At 50.0% G+C, this 25,179-nt stretch overlaps 1 protein-coding gene across 1 annotated transcript in view; it reads right to left on the bottom strand.

Moving 5' to 3' along the window:
- Window positions 1-25,179, bottom strand: part of RNF17 (ring finger protein 17) — a 2,644,767-nt gene that overhangs the window by 457,529 nt on the left and 2,162,059 nt on the right. The gene's annotated exons all lie outside the window — the stretch shown is intronic.

Raw genomic sequence — 25,179 nt, 5'->3', positions numbered from 1 at the left:
TCCCTCATTTATTTAATTCTTTGATCATACAGTAACACAAAGCCCATAGCTATCCGTTTCAAATACCCTACAAAAAAATGAAGGTTGCGGAAAGAAACCATTATAAATAATCATTAAATTTGTTAAAACGAACTGCCGGAATTGCACTTTAAATCAACAGTTTATTAGCGATATGGCTAGCCCTGAGGAAAGGATTCTCCTCCCCTAGTGATGGAAGGCTGCCTATAAATACTGTACACACAAAAAGATAACAGTAAATTTATGGAGCACCTATAGATTACATTGCAGGCCACCTGCCCAACATAAGTCATTGAGTAGGCACACCAGTACAAATTTATACTGGACAGGACAAAAAGCTAGACTCACAGGTAACACATGAGGAACTCTAGCCACCTCCTGGGATTTGCACTGCAGGGAAAGGTAACAGACCATAAGGTGCTCTACCAGATTCACACCAGGTTTAATCAACACCGCAGCTGGATTCCAAGACAGTTAGCATTTGCTGCCATAAAAATTTGAAAAACAGAGGCCTAGCTCCTGTTTGTCCATTCCCACAAGTAATAATAACTCACATTTACTTGAGGATGCAAGCTTGAGTTTAAGGGCAGAGGAAGAAGGAATACGCGGGGTGACTCAAATGACAAAAGTTCCCCATGCCCCCAAAGATACTATCTCTGTCCACCTGTGTAGGAGGCTGACTTAGTATATGGTGCACACTTATTTAAGTGTAGCACCCTGCACTAATCCATAAAACCCTTGTGGTGATTATAGTGGTCTTAGGCAACCAAAGAAAGCTGTGGAAAGCAGCCTTCAAGCTAAGTTCAGAAGGAGTGTTAAGCAGCTTGTTTTATCAGAACTAAGCATTTAGTGTAGGTTAAGTGAAAAATAACTATACAGTGTAGTTATAAAAATAGGTGTTTATTATAAACATTTGCTAACACATTGGTATATCTCCTACCCGGAGATATGTACACAATGAACAAGTTACTTACCTTCAGTAACGCATAATTTGGTAGAGTCTATCAAGCTGCAGCAGATTCCTTACCTTTGAATTCCCCAGGCGTCAGGCTGGATCCAGAAACTTTTGCTAAGCAATACCCCATGCGCGAGACGTCAGGTGGCTCCATTCGGCTCCGGGTGACATCGGTTATGACGTTGCGGTGCCTACATAGGCGCCACCCAGGCACGCGGAAGTCAGTACTTTTAGTTTTTTCCACGCCAGAAGCGCAGAGCCATGAAGTGACTGACGAAAACGTGTGCAAAGCTAGGGCCCTGAAAGGGGAGTAACCCTTGATCTACAACATCAATCCGTGAAGCGGGGAGGCATGGGTGGGGCTGTAAGGAATCTGCTGCTATATAGAGTCTCTACCAGATAATGCGTTACCGAAGGTAAGTAACTTGTTCATGTGATAGAGACTTCTAGCTGCAGATTCCTTACCTTTGAGTCAGATACCAGAGCCATACCATCCCGTCGGTGGGTTGCGGACTCATGAGCTAGTCTAAACAGTCCTACAGGCCTCAGCGGGCAAGGTGCCACTCCCTGTGCACTTGACCATAAAGGCAATAATGTTTTGCTAACGTGTGCAATGATGCCCACATCGCAGCCTGACAGATGTCTTGAACTGGGACACCCCGTGCCAAGGCCGTATTTGCAGCCTTTCCCCTGGAGGAATGGGTCCTTAATCCCTTAGGGAGCTGCTTCTTCGCCAAGGCATAACAGATTTTAATGCAGAGAACAACCCAGCAAGAGATGGTTCTTTCCTGCACTGCCTTTCCCTTCTATGCTCCCACATACACCACAAAGAGTTGGTCATCCACCGGAACTCTTTTGTGCGGTCAAGGTAGAACGACAACGCTCTTCTTGGGTCCAGTCGGTGGAGACGGTCCTCCTCCTTAGAGGGATGTCGGGGAGCAAAGAAGGTGGGCAAAGTAATGGACTGATCCAGATGGGATGGGGTCACAACCTTAGGTAAGAATGATGCCCTGGTGCGAAGCACCACCATGTCCGGAAAGGACATGAGATAAGGGGGCAAGCTGGGTAACACCTGCAATTCACTCACCCTCCGTGCTGATATAATCGCTACTAAGAAGGCTGTTTTGATGGTCAACAGCCGGAGGGGACAATTGTGCAAAGGCTCGAAAGGAGCGCACATACGATAAGGGAGGACCAAATTATGTTTCCATTGTGGCATAACAAAAGGTGTAGGTGGATATAAATGAACAAACCCTTTCAGAAATATATTTATAATGGGAGATTTAAAAAGACAGGGCTGATCTGGCAGCCACAAAAAAGCAGACAGAGCAGAAAGGTAACCCGTGAGAGTTCCCAAAGCAGAGCCCTGCTGGGCAAGGGTTAGAATGAACAAAAGGACAGTAGAAAGAGAAGCAGAAAGAGGGTCCATAAACCTTTCTATACAGTATAATACAAATTTACGCCGACTTAGTGGAGGGCTACCTGGCCCCCAGAATAACATTACAGACTTCAGTGGAAACGGTCCTCCTCCTTAGAGGGATGTCGGGGAGCAAAGAAGGTGAGAAAAGTAATCGACTGACCCAGATGGAATGGGGTCACAACCTTAGGTAAGAATGATCCCCTGGTGCGAAGCACCACCATGTCCGGAAAGGACATGAGATAAGGGGGCAAGCTGGATAACGCCTGCAATTCACTCACCCTTCGAGCTGATATAATCGCTACTAAGAAGGCTGTTTGATGGTCAACAGTCGGAGGGGAGAATTGTGCAAAGGCTCGAAAGGAGTGCACATAAGATAAGGGAGGACCAAATTATGTTTCCATTGTGGCATAACAAAAGGTGTAGGTGGATATAAATGAACCAACCCTTTCAGAAATATATTTACAATGGGAGATTTAAAAAGACAGGGCTGATCTGGCAGCCACAAAAAAAGCAGACAGAGCAGAAAGGTAACCCTTGAGAGTTCCCAAAGCAGAGCCCTGCTGGGCAAGGGTTAGAATGAACAAAAGGACAGTAGAAAGAGAAGCAGAAAGAGATCCAGTAGACCTTTCTATACAGTATAATACAAATTTACGCCAACGGCAGGCAAATACCGACTTAGTGGAGGGCTACCTGGCCCCCAGAATAACATTACAGACTTCGGGAGGAAGGTCAAAGGCCATCATCTGCCACCGCTCAATCTCCACGCATGGAGGCGCAGAGATGACAGGTTCAGGTGGAGAACCCTCCCCTGTTGCTGCGACAGAAGATCCTCCCGAAGGGGCAGCCTGATCGAAGCATCGACACTCATGCTCGGAAGCTCTGGGTAATAGACTCTCCTCGCCCAGTCTGGCGCCACAAGGATGACTTGGGCCCGGTCGCTCCTGATCTTCTTCAAAACCCTGGGTACGAGTAGTATGGGCGGAAAGGCGCACAACAGGCCTGGGCTCCAATTGCGACGAAAGGCGTCGCCGAGCGATAGCCGCACTGGAAACTCCAGCGTGCAGTACAGCTGACATCACGCGTTCTCTTCAGAGGCGAACAATCTAACCAAGGTTCTCCCCACTATTGAAAGGGAACTTGCGCCACCTCCGACTGGAGACGGCATTCATGATTACGAGGGCATCGACGGCTGAGAACGTCCGCCCTCGCATTCAGAGAACCTGCCAGGTGTTGAACCACCAGGATTATGCCCTGCTGATCCAGCCATGTCTAGAGACGCAGGGCCTCTCGACAAAGGGTCCCCGACCCCACCCAGCCTTGCTTGTTGCAGTACCACATGGCAGTGGTGTTATCCGTGAACACCTCCACCAACTTCCCCTTGACAGAGAGAAGAAATGCTTTCAATGCCAACCAAATCCCTCACAGCTCCAACAAGTTTATATGGAGCCCAGTCTCCGCCTGAGACCAGTGATCCCTGATCTCCGCCTCTCCTATGTGGCTTCCTCATCCCAGAAGAGATGCATCTGTCAACTGTGAAATCTGGTTGGGGAAGAAAGAGAGGTCTGCCAGTTCCTTCTGAGATCTGAACTGAATCAGTGAGATTTCCCCAATGCTGTGCCCATTGGAACTTCAAGTCCCACTGCAGAGCCCGCATACGCCACCTGGCATGTCTTACCAACAGGATGCAGGAGGCCATGAGACCCAACAGCTTCAGAGTCAGTCTAACCGAAATCCAGGATAGAGGCTGAAACATCGGAATCATAACCTGAATATCCTGGACTCGCTGCTCAGGCAGATAAGCCTGAAACTGCACTGTGTCCAGAACAGCTCAGATGAAAGGGAGCATCTGAGAAGGAGTAAGGTGTGACTTCAGCATGTTTATAGAGAACCCCAACGAATGCAGGAGGTCCGCCGGAGTCTGAAGGTGGGAGATGACTGCCTGGGGCGAGGACGCTTTCAACAGCCAGTCATCTAGGTAGGGAAAGACTGAAACCCTTTACCTGCGCAGGTGAGCTGCAACTACCGCCATCACCTTGGTGAACACCTGAGGTGCACTGGTAAGACCGAAGGGGAGCACTGTAAACTGAAAGTGCTCGTGGCCTACCTTGAACCGCAGGTAACGGCTGTGGCCCGGCAGGATGGGAATGTGAAAATATGCATCCTGCAGGTCCAATGCCACCATCCAGTCTTCTTGGTCTAGGGCAAACAAAACCTAAACCAAAGTGAGCATTTTGAATTTCTACTTCTTGAGGAAGAGAGTGATGGTCCAAAGATCTAAAATGGGCCAAAGCCACTTGTTCTTCGGATTTAGATAGTAGCGGGACTAAAATCCACTGCCTACTTTTGAAGCTGGGGCCCTTTCTATAGCTCTTTTGGCCAAAAGAGATGTAGCTTCCCCTTGGAGCAACTTCAAATGATCCTCTGCCAGCCGTTCCTGAGTTGGCAGAATAGTAGGAGGAAAAGAAAGAAAAGGAAGAGAATAGCCCTCCTTGATGATCTTCAAGACCCACTTATCTGTTGTTATAGATCTCCGGCGGGGGAGATGATGACGAATTCTCCCACCCACTGAAGTAGTGTGGTCCTGTAGAATCAGCCTAGGAATGCTTGGAGGCTGGGGCTGGGGCTTCTGGGGGCAGTGAGGCAGATGACTTCTAGTCTCCATTCCGAGATTGGAATGTACCGCGTCCACGTACTGCTTGGGCAGTCTGTGCGGGACGGTGGCTGGGATAGGGCTGACATGGCTGGAAACCCCTTCCGTTGCCATGAAAGGGGCAAAAGGAAGAATGGCCACGAGGAGTGCAGGAGAGGCCCAAGGATCTGGTAGTAGCTCAAGAGTCCTTGAACTTGGCCAGGGCCGAATCTGCGTTTTCCCCCAAAAAGGAGGGTTGCACCGAAGGGCATGTCCTACAAATTAGCCTGGACATCCCCTGAGAAGCCAATTGTACGAAGCCAGGTGTGGCGCCTCAAGGCAACCATCGTTGAAATAGATCTGCCCAGCGAATCAGTCGTATCAAACCACACCATATGGCGAATTTAGCTGCATCTCTCCCGTCCTTGACAGCTTGGTAGAGCACAACCTGGGCCTCCTCCGGGACTTGTGGCAGCCCCTGCGCAACCGTCTTCCAAAGAGAGTGGGAGAAACGACCCAATAGGCATGTGGTATTCACCGACCTCAATGCTAGACTGGAGGAAGAAAACATCTTCCCAAATGAGTCTAGTCTCTTGGATTCCCTATCCAGAGGGGCGGGAGGGTATGCGCCGTGGGAAGAAGAACCCTGCACCACCAAACTTTCTGGGGTGGGGTGTTGGCTGAGGAACTTTGGGTCGCCCGGAGCCGGGCGATGGCGGCGTGCAATCATCCTATTCACAGGAGCCCCTGTGCTAGGCTTGGACCGTGTTCCTAGAAGGACGTCTGTAAGTACCCCATTAAAGGGCAAGAGGTGTTAAAAGGTGGAAGAACTTCGGTCAAGAGGTTAGACCTGACCTGCACTAAGGGTAACTCCAGTCCAAGGACCTCAGCTGCCCTTAACTACCATGGCATAGGACACCTTCATCCGTAGCCACTGTAGGAGGAGAGAGCATGCCAGTGTCTGGGGAAGTATCCAGACAAGTCCATAATCTCCTCAGACAGCCTGGTTCTCTAGGGGTCTCCAGCCTCCTCCCATTCCTCTCCTGAGCCCAACACGTCCACAAAGTGCTCAGGTGACAACATAAAACCCCTGGGTTCTGTTGATGTCAGAATCGGCGTCACTCAACGCCGCTCCGGCTCTGTGTCGTCGGGGATGAGGATGGGGCTTGCATCACCGACGGGCATTAGCGACGTCGCAGGCACCGATTTCGGGTTCAACACCTGGAGAGGTCGTGTTGGTACAACCGGTGTCGACCCGGATCCAGTATCGGATCCCTGAGGCCTCACCAGCGCCGAAGCCGACTGCATCCAGGCCGATGGGGCCCCAATCAACCCCCGCGGTGCCTGAGGGCTCACCAACAGAGTCGTTCTGCTCAAATATGTGGCGCATGGCCTCGTAAAAGTCTTTAATTTGAGCAGGAATCGCTCTGCCTTCCGGAAAGGGAGGGAGACGCGAAGTCGACTCAGGCTGCGGCTCCGCAGAACCATGCCTAAAGCATTGGTCCTCCTTGTCGCTCTCGACGACGGATGCCAGTTGAAGTGAAGTTGAAGTCGGCTTGGACGACTTCTTGTGCCTCTTTCCCGAGTGTCCATGTGACCTCGAATGGGAGGAAGAGGACTCAGGAGTCCGAGAGCAGTGTCGCGACCTCCTCTTCTTTGACCGGGACGTCCTTGGTGTGGCGCGCTTAACGGTGTGGACTGCCGGGCCGCGAGCAACTTCATCTCCCGCTCCCTCAAGGTCTTTGGAGCCATTGCCCGACAGTCTGAACACGACTTTGAATCGTGGTCGCTTTCAATACACAACAGACATGTGGGGGATCGGTAACCGATCGGTAACCGACATCATGCGGGAACAAGTCCTGCATGGCTTAAAACCTGTCATCCTACTAGATATATCTTGCACACAAAGTCGCTGCACCAAAAATGTCGACAAAAGTCAAGAAAAAATCCTGCTAAAAAGCGGCACAGGGGTAGTTCTTCCCGAATTTGCGCTTAACTGGCGCGGAAAGAAAAGAACTGACGTCCGCGTTCCTGGGTGGCGCCAATATAGGCACCGCGGTGTCATAACCGACGCCAACAACGTCACGCGGAGCCGAATGAAGCCACTCAAAGTCGCGTGCAACGGGAATTGCTGACGCCTGGGGAATTCATAGGCAAAGAATCTGCAGCTAGAAATCTATCAGATACACACAATATTTCAATAGTAGAACAGGTTAGTAGCACAAATACAAAGTGGTCTCCAGGGGAAGACCAAACCATATTGTAAGAAAGTGGAATGAGAACAGTGACCGTCGTCGGGACTGGACCCAGAAGACTTAGAAGAGCCGGGGACCCAAAGGAACCACCCAAGGTAAGTACTCAGAAACCCCACGGAGGCCGTGTGTAGAGTGGAAACACGACAGCGTACTCAAGACAAGTCAATGGAGAAGCCATGGTTGCAGTTTTCAAGAAGGACCCTTCCCAGAGGACCCTGAAGAAACCCCGTGGAAGATGGCAGGTTGGAGAGTCACCCCAGCCGTGAATACCCCAAGAACCAAGATACCTACACCAGGGAAGCCGGGTGCATAGGTGTGAAGTGATGCCAGAAACCGCCCTAGACCACAGTGGAGGACTTCAATTAAGATGCCGCTGGCAAAGAAGGTGAAAGAGTCTGGTAGGAGGCACGGAAGACCAATGACCACCGATGAACGAAGATGCAGGAGTCAACGGTGACCATGTCGCTGCAGCTGTGAGGACCTGGAGACGCTGTGGAGGACCAGGAGCCATTCACGAGCTGTCACACGTCTGAAGTCGAGAGCCAGGGGGTTGGTGTCCGGCACCAGACTAGGAAAACAAAGAAGGTACAGTGTCGGGACAAGCAAGGTCCAAGGGACTCACCAAGAGCAGGAGAGTCAGAGCAGGCCAGAGCAAGCAGGGGAGCCCAGTGGAGTCAAAGAAGACCCTCAAGAGGACACACGGGCCAAAGGCACAGGAGTCGCAAGAGGCCCACAGTGCAGAGGATGCAGTGAGGACAAAGATCTGGAGGCTAGAGCTTCTTGTAGCCTGAAGATATCCAGGGAAGACAGTCAACAAGCCTTTGAAAAAGGCAAGTCGAAGCAGTGCACAGGGGTACTGCTCAAGCGGTTCCGACGAGGGATACTGACTTCAAAATTGCTGTGAAGACAGGGCAGGCCTTGAGCGAGTTGCAGAACCACCACCTGTGTTGCTGAATCTCTCAGAGTACGTTGGAGCTAAGGAGCATCAGACCAGTCAGCTTTGTTGCGGTGCCTGCAGATATAGGGGAGTGACTCCTTCACTCCAAGGGAGATTCCTTCGGGTGTCATGCCCACAGACCTGGTGAAAAACCTGGAGAGGCACAGAAAACACAGAAGACTGGCAGGAGGAAGATACCAGGTGCAGAAGGAGTCTCCCTTGGTGCAGTCTTGGTTCCCAAAGCAAAGTTCAGCGACGCCCACAGTGCGCAGACGGTTGAAAATGAAGTGGTTTTGGATCGGAATCTTGTCCCACGACGAATTAGAAGAGCCTCTCACAGGTAAGCCCTTAAATGCCCCCCCCCCCAAAAAAGGGTTAAAACTATTCAGGGGTCCCTCCCATTAGAAGGGCTGGACTGAGGGGAGGATACTCCGATGTCTTTTGTCCACTTTCGTGTCAGAGCGGGAGCCAATGACTCCCTGAACTGGTTCCAACTGAAGTATGCAAGGAGAGCACTAAATATGCCCTTCAAAGCAGTCTGGTGGCGCTGGCAAGCACCCCCACCCCAGCCCAATACACTAAGTCCTGTCTGGGAGGTGATCACACCTCCCTGTGCCAAGAAACCTATTGTTCTACATTCCCCTGCTTGAGCCTGGCTTGGGAGCAGGCGGGCAGAATCGTGTCAGTGGCCGGCATCAGCACTAGCTTGCTGTTAGATCCTGAAAGGATGGTACCAGGAATACAGAGGGTCTCCCTAGGGGAGTCTCCCAGTACATGGGATCCAACAACCAACAGTGGAATCAGTATTGGGGTAAGATTCCAACATGTTTGATACCAAACATGACCGGTTTCGATGCAGTCAATATATAGTTAGATATCTTGTAATTGACTTGATGTCCACTATATGCAGAAAATGACGGACACCTTACAAAGACTGGAGAATCAACTCCTGGGTTTGTAGGGGGTGTCCTGCTCATGCTTAGTACCCAAGCACCCTTCCTTCAGGATTGAAAGGCCTACCTTAGGGGTGACTTATAGGTTTTAAGTTTTAAAGCAACACCCTACAAAGTTTGGGACTTTCACCCTTCATTTGTTCAAGCCATAAGAGGGGCTATGGTCTGTCTGAACAATTAAGTAAGTACCAAATTGGTATGGCCTCAACTTCAAGGCCCAGACCACAGCAAAGGCCTCCCTCTTAATAACTGACCAACGTTTTGGGGGTCAACCTTCTGCTAGTAAAATATACTGGTTGGTCCTGGCCCTTTGCTATATGTTGTGATAACACAGCTCCTACCCCCAACTTAGAAGCACCTGTCTTGATAATAATGAAGGTTTTAGCGTAATCAGGACTTTGCAGAATGGAAGCAGTGCACATGAATTACTTCAGGTCATCAAATGCCTTTTGAAAGCTAACTGTTCACAGAACTTTCTTTGGCATTTTCTTGGAGGTTAGATCATTAAGGGGAGTCACAATGGACCCATATCCCTTAACAAACCTCCTGCAGTACCCAGTCACGCACAAAAAAAGCTCTGACCTGAGTCTAGGTAATTGGAGCAAACCAGTCCTTGATGGTCTGGATTTTCCTCTCCAATGGTTGAAATTGGCCTCCACCTACCAGGTGGCCCAAGTATGCAACCTTACTCTGCCCTATCTGGCACTTGGTGTTCTTGATAGTGAGCCTGCCTTTTGCAAGGCCTCCAGGACATTTCTGAGGTGGAACAGGTGATTCTCCCAGGTGGAACTAAAGACAGCAATATCATTTATACATGCTGCACTATAGACTTTCAGACGTGTTAGGACTTTTCGCACCAGCATCCGAAATGTGGCTGGTGCATTTGTCAGACCAAAAGGCATTTAATAAATTGATAATGCCCACTAGGGGTTGAAAATTCTGTTTCTGGCTTGGCATCCCCAGGGAGTGGTTTACCAATAGCCAACAGTCAGGTCAAATGTACTCAGATACTTGGTTGAGGCCAGAGTATCAATAAGCTCATCTTCCCCTGGAATTGGATCGGCATCAGTCCTAGTGACTGTATTGAGGCCTCTGTAATCCACACAAAACATCATTTCTCCCCTACCATCTTTGGTGTGAGGTTCTGGTACCAGGACTACTGGACTAACAAAAGGGCTATCTGAAGGCTTCATGACCACCAACTCCATCATCCTTTGGACCTCAGTCCTGATGCAGTCGCTGACATAGTCAGGCTATCTATAGATGTTATTCTTCACAGGCAAACTGTCAGATGTGTCCACTTCATGGGTACAACAGATGGTTTGACTGGGAGTCAGAGAAAACATGATGGCAAACTGGCTGAGGACTTTCCTGCTGTTGGTCAGTAAGGCAGCCTGCCAAGGCTACTCCATCAGCTGACCCATCAACAGGGTCCTGAGAGAGGAGATCAGAGAGTCACTCTCTTCCTCCTGTCCCTCATCAGTGGCCATAAGCAAGCTCATGTCAGCCCTGTCAACAAATGGTTTTAGGCGGTTCATATGAAGTTCTCTGTGGGGACTTCTACGAGCACGTAGGTCAAACAGGTGACCTCACCCTTTTTGTCAAGAATGGTGTGTGAGGGCCACTCCACTTAGATTGGAGAGCTGCTGTGGCCCCAGGCTCCAACACCCACACTTTCTGTCCTGCCTGGTAAACAGTCAGTACAGCCTGTTGGTCACGCCAAGCTTTCTGAAGCTCCTGGCTGGCCTTAAGGTCTTTGCTTCTCTTCTTCATGCACTCAGCTATACGTGAACTCTGGCCAAGGGCATCGTTCACAATGTCCTGTTGCACAAGTTACTACTTGTGTAACGATAGATCTGTAAGAGACATTAGTTAGTGATAGATTCCTTACCTTAGAATATCCCCAGGCGTCAGACTGGATCCGGAACGTTTTGCTAGCAGAAAACCTGAGCATCAGTAGGTGGCGTCCTGTGGCTCCGCGCCCGTCGCTGGCGTCGTAAACGCCGAGATGACGTCACGGAGACTACTTTAGGACTATGCAAGAAACTGACGACTGGTGCCATGAAACTAGGGCCCTGAAAGGGGAATGACCTAAGCCCTAGAAACAGTTTGCAGAACGGGGAGGATGGGTGGGGCGGTAAGGAATCTATCAATAACTAATGTCTCTTACAGATATACTGTTACACAAGTAGTAACTTGTGCATCTGAAAGAGACACGTTAGTGATAGATTACTTACCTTAGAATAGATACCCCAGCAATACCAACCCCGGGGGTGGGTCTGCGAACAAGATTACACCATAAAGTCACAGAGAACAGAACGGCCAAAGAAGCCGTCTCTCCGGACTTGACTGTCAAGGCAGTAATGCTTGGTGAACGTGTGCAGCGAGGCCCACGTAGCTGCCTGACAAATGTCCTGCAAGGGAACGCCGCGTCCCAAGGCAGTAGTGGCAGCAGTCGCCCTGGTAAAATGGGCACGCAGACCCACAGGAGGCTCCTTCTTGGCCAAGGAGTAAATTGCTTTGATGCACAGAATGACCCACCAAGAGATGGTCCGCTTGAGCACGGCCCGACCTTTTTTGGAGCCCACGGAACCAACAAAGAGCTGGTCATCCACCCGGAACTGTTGTGTACGTGCCAGATAGAACTAGAGCGCACGTTTGGGATCCAGGCGGTGGAGCCTCTCTTCCTCCCTCAAAGGATGCGGGGGCGGAAAGAAGGTGGGCAAAGTGATGGTCTGCCCTATGTGGAAGGGCGTGACAACCTTTGGCAAGAAAGAAGGACGGGTCTTTAACACCACCTTGTCCGGATGAACAGAAAGGAAAGGATGTTTAGAAGAAAGAGCCTGTAGCTCACTCACTCTTCTGGCACAGGTGATAGCTACCAGGAAAGCAGTCTTGAGAGTGTGAAGACGTAAAGGACAGTTATGAAGGGTCTCAAAAGGAGCACACATCAGAAGGGTCATGACAAGATTCAAATCCCATTGAGGCATTATGAAAGGCACAGGAGAAAACATGTGCGTAATGCCCTTGAGGAAACGGTTAACAAGCGGGCACTTAAAGAGAGAAGGCTGATCTGGAAGCCTTAGAAAGGCAGATACGGCCGAAAGATCATCTTTAAGAGTGCCCAGAGAACAGCCCTGCTGGGACAAGGATAGAAGGAACAGAAGGACCTCAGAAAGAGGGGCAGAAAGGGGATCCACAGCCTTAGCTGTGCATCATGCCACAAACTTGTTCCACCTGCAGGCGTATACCGTTTTAGTGGAGGGACGCCTGGCTGCCAGAATAAAATTATACATCGGGAGGAAGATCGAAAGCTGTCAACTGTCGCCGCTCAATCTCCACGCATGGAGGTGGAGGCTGGACAGGTTCGGGTGGAGGACCGCCCCCTGCTGTTGTGGCAGAAGATCCTCCCGAAGAGGCAGACGGAGCAGGGGATCGATCGCCATGCTGAGTAGCTCGGGATACCAGTACCTTTGTGCCCAATCCGGAGCCACAAGGATGACTTGGGCCCGGTCGCGCCGAATCTTCTTCAGCACTCTGGGCAGAAGTGGTATAGGCGGAAAGCCATACAACAGACTGCAACTCCACTCACGAAGAAAAGCGTCGCCGAGCGAGTGCCACCTTCGAAATTCCAACGCGCAGAACTGATGACATTGCAAGTTCTCTTCGGTGGCGAATAGATCTAACCAAGGCTCTCCCCACTGCAAAAAGAGACCATGCGCCACGTCCGAGTGCAGACGCCATTCGTGATCCATCAAGGGATGTCGGGGGGACGCCAGAGAGCGAACACGCTTCTTCGACTTTTTTTTGTGTCGTCTCTTACCCGAATCCGAGGGTGAAGACTTGGAGCCCGAGGAGCGATGACTGTAGCCCCGAGAGCGTTCCCTGGAATGGCCCCTGGCCCGGGAACGGCGCTGGGACGAGTGCCGGACCTTCAGCAGCTTCCGGGGCCGTTCCCTCAAGGCCTTCGGGGCCATGGCCCGACAGTCCAGACAGGACCGGGAGTCGTGGCCGGTCTCCAGGCAGTAGAGGCAGACATTGTGGGGGTCGGCCACCGACATGTTGCGAAGGCAGGCCCCACAAGACTTAAATCCAGGCATCCCTACGTGCACCAGGAAACCAACATGAACAGGAGACAAAAGACTCAAAAGAGTTAGTCAAAAGGTGACTAAGGTACGTGCTCTAACCGGATCTGCGTGTTCTGGCGCGGAAAAAGAAAGAACTGACGTCAACACGCATGGGTGGTGCCTAAGTAGTCTCAGTGACGTCATCTCAGCGCTAACGACGCCAGCAACGGACGCAGAGCCGCAGGACGCCACCTACTGACGCGCAAGGGTACTGCTAGCAAAACTTTCCGGATCCAGGGGATATTCTAAGGTAAGGAATCTATCACTAACGTGTCTCTTTCAGATTAGGAGGTTTGAGAGGCTGGCCCCAGCCCGCCTTAACCAGACACAATTGACCCCTAACTGGATGTCAGAACGGAAGTTCAAATGGACTGTAACCAACCCCCTTCTGTGGAACCTATCTGTAGGCAAAGAGACGGTAGGGTAGTAAGACATCCCATTTCTGCCTAAGCTTTTCTGGAAACCCCATGATCATACCCTTGAGGGTCTTGTTGAACCTTTCAACAAGGCGATTTCACTGTGGATGGTAGGGTGTGGTGAACTTGTAGTTCACTCCCCACTCTTTTCACAGTGCAAGGATTTAACTAGACATGAGGTTTGTACCTGTCTTAACACCGTATTAGGGAATCCCACTCTGGAAAAGACTCCAGGAAGGGCACTAGACACTACAGAAGCTGTAGTGGTCCTGAGGGGAGTAGCCTCTTGATACCAAGTGGCATGGCCCACCACTACTAGGATGGAACAATGTCCAGATGCTGTTGGAGGGTTTAAGGGACCAACAATTTCTATCCCTAGACTCTGAAAGGGAACCCCAACCACTGGAAGTGGAATTAAGGGGGCCTTTGTAGTGCTACCTGCTATATTAATGGCTTTTCAAGTGACACAGGAGCGACAAAATTCCTTTGTATCTTAAAACACGTGGGGCCAGAGAAGGAATGCGTTACTTACCTGTAACTGCGGTTATTCAGTATTGGTATCTTTCATAGATTCACATGCCTGAATCATTCCCCGTCATCGGGATGGGAGTCCCCGGTACATAAATAAAGCAATGTCTCACTAGACATATAGAGTAATTAGTCAAGGGCCTCACCATAGTAACATATCCACGTCCTTTTGTAAAAAAGGACCAAACTTTGGAGAGGAGCCAATCAGCTATCACCACCCGCTAGAACCTTTCTCGAAGGAGCTCTAGTCACTCAGATTTTCGTAAACACAGTGCTAAGTAGTTGTATCACTGAGAGACCCAAGAGACTCCTTCCAGGGGAGGTGGGTGAGTTGCATGTGAATCTATGAAAGATACCAATACTGGATAACCGCAGTTACAGGTAAGTAACGCATTCCTTATCCAGTATTAGGGTATCTTTTATAGATTCACATGCCTGAATCAGAGTAGTAAGCAATGATAAGCACATTTCGAAAGGTACAGTATACATGAATTCACCAGATAACAACGTATCAACGTGAAAATAGAAAGTACCAAAAAGCAATGAAATAGCATAGGAATAAAACACAATAGAGAAATGTGCGTATAGAAGAAAGGATGGTGGGATGAAAGGAAGGGCTCACCTCTAGTGAAATAGATGACGGAGCACCGCTTGACCCACTGCAGCGTCTTTCATGAGTTCCGTATCCAGGCAGTAATGCGGAGTCTTCCATGTCGCCGCTCTGCAAATGTACGCAATGGGCACACCTGCAAAAAGAGCCATTGAAGTAGAGATTGCCCTCGTGGAATGGGCTCGAACTGTGGAGAGCAGGGGCTGCCCCGCTTGGTGGTGACAGAAAGCAATAGCTGCGGAGATCCAGCGATAGATACTTTGTTTAGTGAGTGGGAGACCTTTCCTAGGTCGACTGTAAGCCACAAAGAGTTGGTTGGGTTTGCGGAATGTCTTTGTCTTGTCAATGTAGAATTTCAGGCAGCATTTAAGATCCAAAGAATGCAGAGTCTTTTCTGCCACTGTTTGAGGATTTGGAAAGAAGGCTCGCAACACAATAGGCTCATTGAGATGGAAGTTTGACGGAACCTTAGGGATAAACTTCGGATTCGTGCGTAGTATAACCCGGTCGTGTTTGAATTGAAGGAAAGGGTCTTGAATTGAGAAAGCATGAAGTTCACTTTGAGATACTTAAGATCAGCTCTGTGTATTGGCTCAAAAGGGTGTTTCATAAGCTGAGCCAGAACCGTGTTGAGTTGCCATGAAGTAGGTAACGTCTTTACCGGAGGGAATGTTCTAAACAGGCCTTTAAGGAATGGTTTAATTAAACGATGCGACTACAGAGAAGGGCCAGCAAAGGATCTCCTGAAACGGGATATTGCTGGCAGATAGACTTTAATGGAGGCATGAGCGAGACCAGATTTCGCCAGATGAAGAAGGTAAGGCAGTATTTGCTCTGGAGAGGATGAAAGAGGGTGAATTTTGTTTGACTTGCACCAGATATAGAACCCCTTCCATTTTAAGGTATATGTTTTGTTAATACTATCTGCTCGAGCCCGAGCCAGAACTGCTCTACAGTCCGGAGGTATGTCTAGACCCTGCAACTCTCTGAACTCAGGAGCCAAGCTGATAATTTGAGAAATGCTGGACTTGTTGGTTGTTCATAGTGAGAAGAGAGGGAAACGGTTTCAACTGGATCGGCGGTTCCAGAGAGAGAAGGTGAAGCTCCCTGAACCAGAGTTGGTATGGCCAAGCTGGAGCTATCAGGATGAGCGTGCATGGTTCCGCTTTCAATTTCCTGAGAACCGTGGGAATCAGGGAAATTGGTGGAAAAGCGTATGCAAAGACATTGCACCATGCGATCGAAAACGCATTCCCTAGAGATCCCTTCTGGGGATGCCAGCTAGCGAAGTATTGGCATTTGGCGTTCTGCTTGGTATAGAAGAGGTCCAGAAGACGGGTGCCTCATTGAGAGAATATACGGTTGAGAGTCCGCTGATTCAACTCCCATTCATGACATGCTGTCTGTTGTCTGCTCAAAGAGTCGGCCAGAACGTTGTGTGTTCCTGGAACATACTCTGCTCGAAGAGAAATATTGTAAAGGAGCAACCACAATGAGACGTGAGAGAGTGTTAGAGAACGAGTCCCTCCTGCTTCTTTAAATAGTGCATTGTCGAGGTATTGTTGGTCTGTACAAGCACTAGAGAATTCCTGATTCGTGGTAGGAATGCAAGAAGAGCGGGATAAACCGCTCGTAGCTCCAGGAGATTTATGTGGAGTTTCCTTTTGGAAAGGGACCATTTCCCACTGATCTGGAATTCTTGGAAGAAAGCTCCCCAACCTACCAGGGACGCATCCGTTGTGATGGTATGTGGAGAAGCAGGAAGCAAGAAAGGCAAGCCTTGAGAAAGGTTCTGAGGGCAAATCCACCACCATAGAGCCTTTATCACCAGAGGGGTCACCTGGATGACATCGTCGAATGACCCCGTACATTGGACCCTGAGCTGAAAGCGCTTCTTGAAGAGGGCGCATGTGAAGGCAACAGTGTGGAACTAGTAGAATGCAGGAAGACATCATCCCGAGCAGGGATTTGAAAAGGCTCACAGTATGTGACTTTTTGGATCGTATGCTAAGCACCAAGGAAAGAGGCTTGTCTTTTCGCTCTTGTGAGGGAAACGCTTTCTTCTGGAGCGTGTCGAGAGTAGCACCCAGGAAAGTTATACGCTGGGAAGGCTGAAGGACGGACTTGTCCTGATTGAGAGTAAGCCCCCAAAAATCGAAAAGCCTTAGACAGGCGTCGGAAGACCTGGACGCGCCTTCTAGAGGGGGTGCTTTGACGAACCAGTCGTCCAGATAAGGAAAGACCTGATGATGTTGTTGTCGGAGATATGCGGCCACCGGAGAAAGGCACTTTGTAAAAATGTGTGGCGCCGATTTGAGTCCGAACGGCAGGACACGGAATTTGTAATGCCTGCCCGCTACTGCGAATCTCAGAAATTTGTTGTGGTTGCGGTGGATCGGGATGTGAAAATAGGCATCCTGAAGGTCTAAAGACACCATGTAGTCGTCCGCATTGAGGCGCAGTACTTCCTGGATGGTAACCATACGAAACGACTGCTTTTTCAGGAATTTGTTGAGATTTTCCAAGTCTAATATCGGTCTCCATTTCTTCTCCTTTTTGCGTATTAGGAAAAAACGGGAGTAAAATCCCTTCCCCCTTTGACATAGAGGAACTCTTTCTATAGCTCCCTTCTGGAGCATAAGTGAAAGTTCCAAGAGCAGAGCACGTACATTTTTATGAAGCATAGGTCGGGGAGGGGTTTGGGGAGGAATTTGAATGAATTCTAGTGAATGTCCGAATTGAACTAGTTGCAGGACCCAACGGTCTGTTGTTATTTGCTTCCAATTTTTTAGAAAGTGGGAAATTCTTCCTCCAACCGTGGAATGCAGAGAGGAGTTGGAGACCGGCGGTAGTCGGAAGTCATTGCCGCCGAGCAGCGTCTTTCTGTCGACCTCCTTTGCCACGAAAGGAAGACTTAGTGTAGGTGGATTGCTGTTGACGTTGCTGGTATTGTGGCCGATATTGCTGAGTGGAACAAAAGGGAGATCGGTGTTGGTAATCACCTCTGGCAGATGTTTGTCCTCTTCCCCATGAGCCCCGAAAAGATGGGTTCTTGAATGGAGGGTACCCAAAGCCCTAGCCGTGTCGGTATCCTTTTTTATACCCTGTAGAGCTTCATCGATGTGTGTGCCAACAAAAAGCTGACCATCGTAGGGCATGTCCAAAACTTTTGTTTGTACCTCTGGTCGGAACAAAGTCGCATTTAACCAACTCTGGCACTGTAGTACAGCTGCGCCAGCCAGTTGGCGGAATCCAGTAGAGGCGATATCCACTGCACAGTCTATGATCTCTGATGCAGACCGTTCGCCCTCAAGCAAGATCTTTCTTGCTTCTTCCTTTGAGTCATCTGGCAAGGCCGCAAGATATGCAGCAATATCTGCCCACATCTGCCTGTTATAGCACCCTAACAGTGTTAAGGAATTGGATGCACGCACTGTTAATGCAGACATGGACGAGAAACGCTTGCCGATATTATCAAGCCGTCTACCCTCTTTGTCCGGAGGAGCGGTCAGCAGAGCGGAAGGATTTTTTGATTGCCGCTGAGCAGCTTACGTGATTACTGAGTCTGGTTTTGGATGGCCAGTTAGGCTAGCTGGAGCAGTATCTGGAGCCCTGTATTTTTTATCCCGACGAGGTAATACTGGAGGCACCGAGGAAGGGTTCTGCATTATCTTAACACCCTGATCCCATACGTAATCTATAATAGGTATAGATCTGACGGATTTTTTAAAAGGCTGTTTAAAATCATAGAGAAAGCAATCCTGCTGGTGTGAAGGCATAGGTATTTGAAAACGCTGTGCCGCTCTTTCCACTATGTTGTGAAATCCCCCAATGTCCTCAGAAGGCGAGTCAGTTGGAGTGAGCACGGGGGAAGCTGGACAGGGGAGTACATAATCGTCCCACTCATCACGAGTAGATTGGGAATCTTGAAGTTCCCCTTCTTCATGTTGATCCTCCTCCTCATCGTCAGTAGAAAGCGGAGGTGGTGATGTGACAGGCTCAGACTGCAAACTTAACGGTGGAGGCCGCGGTCTTGGCGGTGGAGACACAACTGGATGCGGACACGTTGCAGAAGTGGGAAATCTCTGCTTATAGTCCGAGGTGAGGAATTGCAGATCAGAAACTAGAGAGGCAGGTAAACAAACCATGGGAGGTGGAGGCGGATGCGATTCTTCAGGAGAAACTGCCTGATCTTCCTGCACTTGATCCTCATAGTCTGAACTGTCTTGGTACTTTACGTTAAGTTGAGATGGGCTTGTCGCCGTTCGAAACATGCTGCCATCATCAGAATCTTCTTCCTCCAAAAGATGTGCTGGAGGCAAGAGCTGGACCCTACTAGGGAAAGTCAGGGCCGGCGTCAACGTACGTTTTGTGATTTTTAGATGTACGTACGTACGTACGTACTTTTTACGTTGGAGTCCGCTGTCGTCGACGGTCCTGTCGACAGTATAGTCGTCGACGGTGAAGCATCGACGGGTACCATTGTAGATTGAGGTCCCGTCGTCGACGGTGTCGTCGATGGAGTTTGTCGACGGAGCCGTCGTTGACGGAGTCCTCGTCGACGATGAAGTGAATGTCGACGGGACAGTCTTCGGCGATGACAGCGTCGACGGCAATTTGGACGTCGACGATGTCTTCTTTATCTTTAGCGTCGACGAGACAGACCTACCGGCCGTCGACGATGGAGTCGTTGGCATGGATAATGAATGAGACGCGACAGAAGTTGAAACTGTCGTCGTCCACGAGGTCACACTCAATGCCGTAGATGGAGATTTCCTCGTCGAAGCCACCGCCGACGAGGCCGTCGTCAACGGGGTGGAAGAACGCTTTTTGAAGGCGTGAAGAACTTCCTGAGGAGAAACCTTTGCTAAAATGGCCTTATGAGGGACCTCTGAAGACTTTTTATGCGCCTTCTTTTGAGGTGGCTGCGATGAAGGGCCTGGAGAAGCCAGCTTTGGTCTTTTCTGAGAGGACTGCGAAGATATTGAAGAGCCCTCACTTTCCTCAGAAGACAGTACTGGTTCTTTGTCTTTAAGCCTCTGCAGCCAAATTATGAGGCGTCCCTCACGATCTTTTCGGGTCCTGGAGGAAAAGGTACGACATACCTTACAGTCCTATGATGAGTTATTCGGATAAAGGCAGTAGAGACAGTCCTTGTGTTGATCGTCCACATGAAGCCTCTTTTTTCCACAGGAAGCACAAGACCTAAAAAGGCCTTTCTTTGGAGTATCTGCCATGAAGAACTGGAGAACTTTACCCCGAAGTAGGAATTTTGAAGTAAGAAGCACTGGGAATCCAAAAACAAGGAATGCTGAGCAAAGCTCAGAGGAGACTCCCTTAGCACGACGTGCGGTAGAAAATCTGAGGGACTAGAGCTCCTTCCAGGAAGGTTCTAGAGGGTGGTGATAGCGGATTGGCTCCTCTCCAAAGTTTGGTCCTTTTTTTTTTACAAAAGGACGTGGATAGGTTACTAAGGTGAGGCCCTTGGCCTATTACTCTATATGTCTAGTAAGACATTGCTTTATTTATGTACCGGGACTCCCATCCCGATGTGAATCTATGAAAGATATCCTAATACTGGATAAAGTGAGGGACACACCTGTCCCAAGTCTTGCTTTGCCCAAGATGTCCTGCAAGGGGAATGTCATGTGCTAGGGATAGAAGAAAAAAAACTGAACTTCTGATGTATTAACAAGCTCCTGGTGGCACCTGGGTTGGGGTATCAACACTCAGAAAACAGAAGCCCATCTTCCCAATAGATCCTATGGGACCCACTGACACTGACACTCCCTACCTCGTCAGCAGCAGATTGCTGTCTGAGTTGTTCAACAGAGGAGCATGATTTCTGCCCCAAGAACTCTGCCTGGTCAGGCCTAAGTTTCTCTTGGACAGTTCCTTCACATGGGCTGAGGTGATATCCCTCAGGAGACTGACTCTCATTGAGAGTTTGAAAGGAGGATGATTCCATACCCTTCCAGCTCCTTCTCTTAGGAGCCAACTGGTCTATTTTTCCAGGATCCAGAGCCTCCCCCCCAGAGGTTAGCTGTTTGGCCTAAGCCCTGGTGACAGCAAATGCACTGGCAGAGATTCCCATCTTCTCTGCATGTGTCCTGAAGAACAAGTTACTTACCTTTGGTAACAATGTATCTGTAAGAAACATTAGCAGTGATAGATTCCTTACCTTAGAATTACCCCCAGGCGTCAGACTGGATCTGGAAAGTTTTTGTCAGCAGTACCCCTGGGCGTCGGTAGGTGGCGTCGTGCGGCTCCACGTCTGTAGTCGTGATCACCGGGATGACGTCGCGGGCAGTACTTAGACGCCGCCGACGCACACTGACGTCAGTTCTATACACAACTTTCCACGCCAGGATCGCAGAGCCTTGCAAGATACTGACCACTGGTGCCTTGAAACTAGGGCCCTGAAAGGGATGATCTTAACCCTAGAAATCAGTTCACAGAACAGGGAGGATGGGTGGTAAGGAATCTATCACTACTAATGCTTCTTATCATCGTTACCGCAGATAAGTAACTTGTTAAACTGAAAGAAAAACGTGTGATAGATTTCTTACCTAAGAATAGATACCCCAGCAATACGAACCCTGGTGGTGGGTCTTCAAACCAAGATCACACCAGAAAGTCCTGAAGAACAGAACAGGCAAAAAAGCAGTCTCTCCGGACTTGGCTGTCCAGGCAATAATGTTTTGTAAACCTGTGCAGCGAGCCCACTTAGCTGCCTGACAGATGTCTTGCAGGGGGATACCACGTACTAATGCAGTAGTGGCTGCAATTGCTCAAGTGGAATGAGCACGCGGCCCCAGCGGAGGCTATTTTTTTAGCCAAAGAGTAACAGGCTTTGATGCACAATACAACCCAGCGGGAGATAGTCCTCTTGTGCACCGCCAGACCTTTCTTGGTGCCAATGTAGCCAACAAAGAGTTGGTCGTCCACCTGGAACTGTTGTGTGCGGTGGAGGTAAAACGAAAGCGCACGTTTTGGGTCCAGACGGTGGAGCCTTTCTTCCTCTCCAGAAGAATGCGGAGGCGGGAAGAAAGGGGGCAAGGTAACAGTCTGCCCAATATGAAAGGCAGTGACAACTTTTGGCAAAAAGGAAGGCCGGGGCCTGAGCACCACCTTGTCCGGATGAATGGAAAGGAAAGGGGGCTTACAAGAAAGAGCCTAAAGCTCACTCACTCTCCTAGCAGAGGTGATGGCAACCAGGAAGGCAGTCTTCAGAGTCAAAAGACGAAGAGGAGAGTTGTAAAGAGGCTCGAAAGGAGCACAAATCAGATAAGTTCGAACTAGATTCAAGTCCCATTGTGGCATCACAAACGGAATAGGAGGGAAAAGGTGTGTAGTGCCTTTGAGAAATCTATTTACAACAGTGGACTTGAAAGGAGAGGGCTGATCAGGTAGTCTGAGAAAGGCTGAAATGGCAGAACGATAGCCTTTAATAGAGCCCAGATCAGAGCCCTGCCGGGCCAAAGAAAGAAGGAACTAAAGGACCTCGGAAAGAAGGGCAGAAAGGGGATTCACAGCCTTTGCTGTGCACCATGCCACAAATTTGTTCCACCTGCAGGCGTATACCACTTTAGTGGAGGGACGCCTGTCTGCCAGAATGACATCACAGACTTCAGGAGGGAAGTCAAAGGGAATCAACTGCCGCTGCTCAATCTCCACGTAAGGAGGTCGCGACTGGACAGGTTCGTGTGCAGGACCGTCCCCTGTTGCTGCGACAGAAGATCCTCCCGAAGAGGCAAACCAATCGGGGGATCCACGCTCATACGGAGTAGCTCGGGATACCAAACACTTCAAGCCCAGTCTGGCACCACAAGAATGACTTGGGCCAGGTCGTGTCTAATCTTCTTCAGCACTCTGGGCAGAAGTGGTATAGGCAGAAAGGCGTACAATAGACCGCAACTCCTCTCACGACGAAAAGCGTCTACGAGCGAGCGCCGCCTTGGAAATTCCAACACGCAGAACTGCTGACATTGCGCGTTCTCTTCGGTGGTGAATAGATCTAACCAAGGCTCTCCCTACTGTTGAAAGAGACCTTGTGCCACCTCTGAGTGAAGACGCCATTCGGGATCCGTCATGCACCTGCGGCTGAGCTCGTCAGCCCTGACGTTCAGTGAACCTGCCAGGTGTTTAACCATCAGGGAAATGCCCTGATGTTCCAGCCATGTCCAGAGGCGCATAGCCTCCTAACATAGGGTCCACAACCCCAACCTGGCCTGCTTGTTGCAATACCACATGGCGGTGGTGTTGTCCGTGAACACCTGCAATACGCTACCCTTCACAGAGGGAAAGAATGCCTTAAGTGCAAGACGGATCTCCCGAAGCCCCAGAAGGTTGATATGGAGCTTGGACTCCGCCGGAGACCAGAGACCTCTGATCTCCACCTCTCCCATGTGGTCACCCCATCCCAGGAGGGACGCATCCGTCACTACCGTGTGCTCTGGTTGGGGAAGGGAGAGGGATCTGCCACTGACCCAATGTTTGTTCATGAGCCACCACTGCAACTGCTGTGCAGTGCCCTTCGAGATCTGGACGTGTCCAGACAGGTCCCCCTGGTCCCCCTGGTCCCTGCAGAGCCTGCATATGCCATCTGGCATAGTTGATCAGCAGGATGCAGGAGGTCATGAGGCCCAGCAGCCTCAGGGTCATCCTTACGAAACCCAGGACAAGGGCTGAAAGATCGGAATCATAGCCCAAATGTCCCGGACTCACTATTCGGGAGGATAAACCCGAAACTGCGCTGTGTCCAGAACTGCTCCGATAAAAAGGAGCTTCTGAGAGGGTACCAAGTGCGCCTTCGGCACGTTAACGGAGAACCCCAGTAAATGCAGGAGGTCGGCCGTAGAGGTGGGAGACGACTGCCGGGGGCGAGCCCGCCTTCAATAGCCAGTCGTCGAAATTGGGGAAGACTGAAACCCCTGATCTGCGCAGATGAGCTGCGACCACCGCCATCCCTTTTGTGAACACCCGAGGGGCGCTGGTAAGGCCAAAAGGGAGCACGGTGAACTGAAAGTGCTTGTGGCCAACCGTGAACTGCAGGTAACGCCAGCGGGCCGGCAGGACGGGAATATGAAAGTAGGCGTCCTGCAAGTCCAACGCTACCATGGTAAGTACTTTGGTACCTTTCTAATTACCTACTGACGTACCCTTCTAAATACCTACTATATGGTACTAAGGTACCCAGGGCATAGGTACAAAAAGGGTCTCCCATGGGCTACAGCACGTATTGTACCATCCATGGGAGACCACTCAAATTGTGACTACAGGCCTGCCATTGCAGCCTGTGTAAGTTGGTGTTAGTACCGCTTACAACAGTTACAAGTTGTCTTAAATCTGAGGTCACTGCACTTAAAAACAAAGTGACCCTTAAGGCAGGCCTTTCATTCCTGAGGGCAGGGTGCTAGGTTATAAGTGTGAGGGTGCACTGCACAAGCAGGACACCCACTACAACCCCAGAATCAATTCTCCAGGCTTTGTAAGTGCGGTCAGCAATTTGATACATACAATGGGCATCAAGTCAATCACAAGATGTCTAACTATGTATTATCTACACCGATACCGGTCATGTTTGGTATCAAACATGTTGGAGTCCTACCCCAACACCGATTCCAGTGCTGGATGTAGGATCCCATGTACTGGGGGGAGGGGGGTCTCCTAAGGGTGCCGCCCTGTATTCCCGGTACCAGCCTTTCAGCGTTTAACAGCAAGCTAGTGCTGCTGCTGACCACAGATACAATTCTGCCCTCCTGCTGCAGAGCCAAGCTCGACCAGGGGAAGGCAGAACAATAGATTTCCTGGCACAGGGAGGTTTGACTACCTCCCAGACAGGACTTAAGAGTATTGGGTTGAGGTGGGGGCATTTGCCAGCGCCACCAAACTACTTTGAAGAGCACATTTGGTGCCCTCCTTGAATACTCCAGTTGGAGCCCTTGGCTAACGCCCTGGCGCGAAACTGGACAAAGGACATGGACATATCCTCCCCTCCGTCCAGCCCCTCCTCTGGGAGGGTACCTTGAATTGCCCCAACCCTTCCCCCTAGGGTACTTAAAGGCTTACCTGCGGGAAGCTCTTCAGATTAGTCATGGGATGAGATTCGAACCTGAAACCAGTTCAACTTATACCATCTGGGCACTGAAGACTCCTGCCGCTCCTGGTGTCGTCGTCCCGCCAGGCGTTTGTGTCTTCTGTATATGTGCTTCATCCAGGTTCTTCTCCAGGCCTAAGGCCATCAAAGACACCAAAGAAATCTCCGTTGGAGTAAAGCAGTCACTACCCTGCATCTGCATGCACTGCAGCCAAGCTGTCCGGTCTGCTGC

This window comes from Triturus cristatus, chromosome 8, assembly GCF_964204655.1.
Source record: "Triturus cristatus chromosome 8, aTriCri1.1, whole genome shotgun sequence".
Taxonomy (NCBI): Eukaryota; Metazoa; Chordata; class Amphibia; order Caudata; family Salamandridae; genus Triturus; species Triturus cristatus.
Note: the sequence above shows the minus strand (reverse complement) of the source record. Positions and strands in the feature narration are given on the sequence as shown.